The sequence below is a fragment of the Artibeus jamaicensis genome, unplaced genomic scaffold (assembly GCF_021234435.1).
Source record: "Artibeus jamaicensis isolate MK-2021 breed Jamaican fruit bat unplaced genomic scaffold, CSHL_Jam_final contig_908, whole genome shotgun sequence".
Lineage (NCBI taxonomy): Eukaryota > Metazoa > Chordata > Mammalia > Chiroptera > Phyllostomidae > Artibeus > Artibeus jamaicensis.
The window spans coordinates 7,026,762-7,032,527 of NW_026522009.1; the positions used below are offsets into that span (position 1 = coordinate 7,026,762).

The following is a 5,766-nucleotide window of genomic DNA, read 5'->3' on the forward strand; positions in this document are numbered from 1 at the left end:
TAGTGAAGTTTTCCTTACTACAAGGTCACTTTCACCTTACATCTCTGCCTTCTATGTGGATGTGAACTATCCAGGTATTCTGGATTATTAAAACACACACACAGTTTACCCTGCTTGAGAAAGATTATACTCACTTTTCATGGGATTTTACATTTTATAATAAGCTACTTGTGTGATGAACCATTTTCATTTTTAATTATGATGTCCTCTGAATTCCCTTTTTGCTCCTACAGACAAAAAATTGATCAAGAAATATTGTTATAAGCTCGGAAACCATTAAAATGCAATTCTCGTAGAGGTATTATCAAATCAAGAGAATCTGAAATTAGTTGCTTGGTGTTATCATAATTAAAGCCAATCTCTCACTCTAAATGTAAAATATGTCTAATAAGCCTTGTAACATAAAATTTAAATAGTGGGTTTTTTTGAGAAAGAAAATATATATGGATATCTAGTATCAACTTAACAGGGTATCTATTATCAAGGGTGATTATGATAAGTGCTGTCTTGGAAGGGAGCAAATCCTGGGAAGTAATTGGATTTGCTAAATCCAGACTTGCTTTGGCTTTGGTTCTGGCACCTGCAACAAAAAAAGGACAGCTGTTCTGGACACCCACCAAGTAAATACCATTAAGCTCATTAACACAAACCTTTGGCTATAATCAAGAGAAATATCAGTTTAATCCATTATATGTCTTCTGTCCAGGGATTCAGTCTTGCCCTTCTACTTAGAGAGGTTGTAGAGTAGAATTTGGCAAGCCAACAAAATTCTTTTTGTCTTTATCAGGTATGAGTTTTATTTATGATCCAAGTGAAATGGCATCGTGACTATAATGATAATAATAACTTGAATGGATAAACACCTCAATACTAAGGAGCTCAGAGGGCTCTGCTGATGTTTATCTAATTAATCCCTACCACATGCTTTGTGAGTAGCCCTGTGGCATTATCCTTGGCTTACAAATGAAAAAAAAAAAAAAAAATGGAGCAAAATTGACCAGCCTGGGATCACTAAGTAAGCTACTTTGCAGAAAATAACATAGCCAAGACTTTTTATTTCTCAATGTAATTCAGTGATTAAAACAGCAATTGTTAAAATTTTAAGATTTCTGGTAAGAACTATAGAGTCTGCAACTGTGAATTATTACTACTTGGTAATTGCATGAGATTTCTCAGGGAGCATTAATCAAGGAGAATCAACTAATAGACAAGATAATTGGGAATGTAGATGTATTATATCCTCAAATGATCTATAAATCCCTTTTTATCCACCCAGGTTGACCATTGTTTTTGGACCAAATGCCAACTGAATTCAAAGGGAGAAATGGGGAAATAGCTTAGGAAAGCTTTTGAGCATTATTCCAAAAGAACTGAGAGATGACAAATAAATCTATACGTTCTGTGACCTATTTCATGCTTATTATCTAAGCCTCAGGATTTCACCACTTTAAAACTACATGGAGTAAAACAATGATTTTGCCCATATTACTAAAATATTGTCATAAATAAAACAACCTGGCAGACACTATCTGTGTCTAAGATTTTTTGAAATCTCAACTTAAAGAAAAGTGACCATACAGATTGAGCTCTGAAAATCAGACACATAAAATATCAAGGCCTCTACTCTATGAATCAACCTTTCCTCATCCTTACAGGGTCCATGGAACATTTAGTAACAGCCATTGGAGCTAATCAAACTGAACATTCAATATGATACTTACAGCCTTTTAAATAAGTGAAATTTGATTACTTACAAACTATAAGAATCCTGTGCATATTTTTCTGGAGCCATTTGTTCTTTCTTTTCGCAGCAATGAGGCTATCTCAGTTTTACCTCCTTGCAGCCAGTATATCTGTCCAACGCTACCATAAAATGAGCAGAGACAGCAGAACTGGGCTGAAGTTCAGACAGAGGGTTTTGTTCAAAACCCTCTTCTAGTCCAAAAGCCAGATGGGCCACAATTTAACTATGTTAGGGACCTCTGTTGCTGAACAAGTGACAGTGAAGAAGAAATGAAATGAACAAAAGATATGTCTGTAACAAAAAATGTAGTATCCAGCACAGAGCCAGAAGCTGATTCATCTTCTAGAAGAGTATTTTTAGTTTTGGTACTCAGAATTTCTGAAATTCCTGCATTGCCCATTCTGCATATATTCAAATCATAGAATACAACTCTTAATGAGATAATTATTAATTAAATGTTGATGTTTGCATGCCAACTTCAAGCAAATATAAATCACTTTTCATATTCCATGCATTGCATTAGGCACCTCCACATTCCTGAGTTATTTAATCCTTGCAACAAACCTAATCTTTTCATAGGTGAATAGGTAAATATTCAACAAATGTTGGTAGAATAAATGAATGAGAGAGACATTATCCCATCTTGAAGACAGAGTTCATAACAATAAAGTGTCATACTAAAATTTCCTGATGTCATACTGCTACCAAATAGCCAGGCCAGTATCCAAATCCTGTCTCTTACAAGCAGTGCAGAAGCTCTCTAATGAGTGTGTAATTCAGAATTCCCATTATGCAATTGTATCCCCAAAAAGGCAACTAGGTTTTTCTGTTAATGTCTTTTTTCAGATGTAGAAAGCAATTTATTTCATTATAAGCACTTACACAGTTAGTCATGGAGAATAACAGGCCTGCTGGTGAAACAGGTTACCAACACAGATGGTATCAAACTAGTGGTCAAGGACTAACTCCTAAAAAAAAAAGGCAACTCTTATCCAAGATTAATTTAATTTTAAAACCAAATGCAAGCTATCAGTTCGCTCTTCTCAACTTGACAATGCACTTGTGTTATAACCATCAGGCAAAAAGTATACATCTTTACAATTTGAGGATCACAAGTTTTTTAGAAAACCATGTCACAGAAAGGAAAGAAATAATATAAAAACTGCTCAAGAAATACACTAACAAGCAAAATTATACAGGGAAAGAGAAACATGTAGTTTTGACTTCACTCAAGAAACTGAGAGGAGAATGGCCTACACAGGAAAATGTGCATCCTGGAAAGTCAAGTGTGAAGGTTTTAGAGTAGCAGTTTATATGATTTGAGTCTCCCCTAACTCCTGAATAAAAATGACACCTTGCAGTACTTGTACTTCATGGCTCAGACACCTATCTCAATTGGCTCTATTCCTCACTAACTTCTTGACTTCATTTAAATGAGTCTGGAAAACTTGGGGATATAACATTAGAAGAAAAATAAAATAACCACATACAATAGTCCCCTTTCAGTGGTGATGTTAGATCTTTGTTACTTAAAAATTCCTGAAGAAAATTTAAGTATAGCTCTGTAGCTTTGCTGAATCAAATCCCCCAGTTAATAGCTAGAAAACACCCTCAGTTTAGGCTAACAGTATTGTTGATGGTAACTATTACAGAGGGATAGCTGAACAAAGTCTGGGTCTCAAAACCAGTGTTAAATCAATATCAAGATTGAAAGAAAAAAAGGGGGAGTCTAAAATCACAAGAAGTGCAGATGTATTTAAGATCCTTGTCCTTCGGATCCATACTTCCTTCAGGGTCTTCATCATTATAAAAGTTCACAGTCATTTTCCACACTTGCATGATATCGTCTTCTGACACAGAACAGATCAACCCAGGTCCATTGGGATCCCAGGAAAAATAAGATATCTTGGCAGTTGGACCACTGTAAATAAACAATTCCAGTGGCCCATCTTCTGCATCTTCCGAGAATTGTTCCTCTCCAATTTCACTTAAATCCCAGACATTCAGTCTGTGATCAGTACCACTGGAAGCCGAAATAGATCATTGTGAGCTGACCATTGAACCCAGAATGTTTCATCCTTATGTGATTCAAAAGGATGCAAGTTAAGTTTTAGATTTCTCAGATTCTACAAAACAACAGTCTTATCAGCTGGTAAGTCTTATCAGCTTATCTTGCCACCCAGTGACAAGAATGAACTCACTATAAGTTTTTAAAGAAAGTCAGTTCATTGTAGCAGTGAAAGCATAAAGTGAGTGGCTTGGTTTGGAAATTGTTTGAATGAGTATCCCAGATCATAAATGTCTAATCATCAGCAACTGACCCAAACAGAGACTCATGAAGCAGATGGCAGGAAACATCTACTGCTGTGTGCCCTGTAAAGATGGTCTTCACATCCACAATGTGTCCTTCTTTTGGAACAGCACTGGTGTTCCACAGGTAGATGATATGGTCCTCTGAAGCACTAAGAAAGTGCCCACTGAGATTTGGATTTCAAGAAAGCCCACAGCCTTTCTTCTAATATCCATGGAGACACAAGTCTGAGCTGCACTCTCCACAAGTATCTGGTTTAGAAGGATGTTTTGCGTAGTCAAAAACAAGAACATCACTGGATGGAGCCTTTGTTGCAATGATGCAAAAGTTCTGAGGCATATAATGTTCCCTGTTTACTTCTCCTTCATGATTGATCTTGATTTCTATTTCAATTTTTCCACTAGCAGAGCCAAAACCTCCAAATTCTCCTTTCTCACTGTCATAGTGTAAAGCATCAAACTGAGCATCATCATTAGGGAGATACACAGTGGCTCTCACAAGATGGTTTTGTTCATCTGACATGTGTGTCCCCAGGAGAAGTTGATAAATGCTAAAATCTTTCCCTTCTGGTCTGGTTACATCTGGAAGCCCCTGTGCAGTTAAGCTGGGCCACTCCAGAGTATGGGTGATCACCAAATCATAAAGAAAAGAAATATTCTTTTCCCATATTTTATACTCTTCACTAATCACACATTCTTCTACTGTGTCATCAAAGGTTGCTTCCTTGTCAGCCATGGCAAGCAGGCAAGTCAAGGGTATCCCAAGATCTACCACTGTGGGAGGGGCATGGAGCCTTTAGGCGCTCATTCTCTCTGTACATGGCCTCCATTCTGTAAATGCCTTTATTTAAGTTAATTCTGAGACTCATTGGGATGCTATATGATGTGTCATTTCAAGCTTCTAACAATTATAAATGGGAGAAAATGATATGCAATCTCATATACTTTTAGACATAACTAAGTCCCAAAAAAGGGAATTCAATTAATAACTTAATTCCTGTCTCCTTTATTCCTTTTAAAACAATTTTTTTTTCAAATTTGTGTGGTCCTGGGAGAAAGAAGATGATAATATTTATTCCCATGGTCATTAGAATACCACTGAAGCTCCTCATGCCTCCTCCTGTCCCTCTAACTGTCCAGAAAATGTAACTGCTTCCTACAAAGTCACTACAATCAATGAATGGAAAAGAGCCATTGATGAAGGAAGCTAAAAAAAGACTTAAGAAAGTAGATGAGATTGGTGTTTTCTTTTAAACCATCATCATAAGATAACTCTTTCACAAATGGTCTTGAAAAAACAAAGAAACAATGTTTGAATGGTAGACTTTGAGAGTTTTCTATCTAAACTCAAGACAGAATGTTCAAGGTTTGGTGTGCATTCTTATTTTATCAATACACCATATGCAAACAATTACAGAAGTAAACTTCAAAACATTTTGCATTTTACTAATGAAAGACTTGGAAAATATATAAATTTCATAATTACATTGAACTTAGATAGTTTAATATGGGTTTTAATTAGAAATATAAACTGCTTTGACATATAGAACTGTAATAGAGAACCACCAAGCATTGTCATTATAATTCACACAGAAATATTTACAATTGAACAACTCTTGTGTTCAGTTAGTCATACACTGTACTGTCTTGGTCCTTTATGGTAAAATCCAGTGCTCATATGATGGGGTCTTATATGGTGCTAAAACTCTCTT

At 35.9% G+C, this 5,766-nt stretch overlaps 1 pseudogene; it reads right to left on the reverse strand.

Moving 5' to 3' along the window:
* Positions 1–3,390: 3,390 nt before the first annotated feature.
* On the reverse strand, positions 3,391–4,790 carry LOC119052688 (histone-binding protein RBBP4-like; annotated as a pseudogene).
* Between the last annotated feature and the right edge of the window lie 976 nt (positions 4,791–5,766).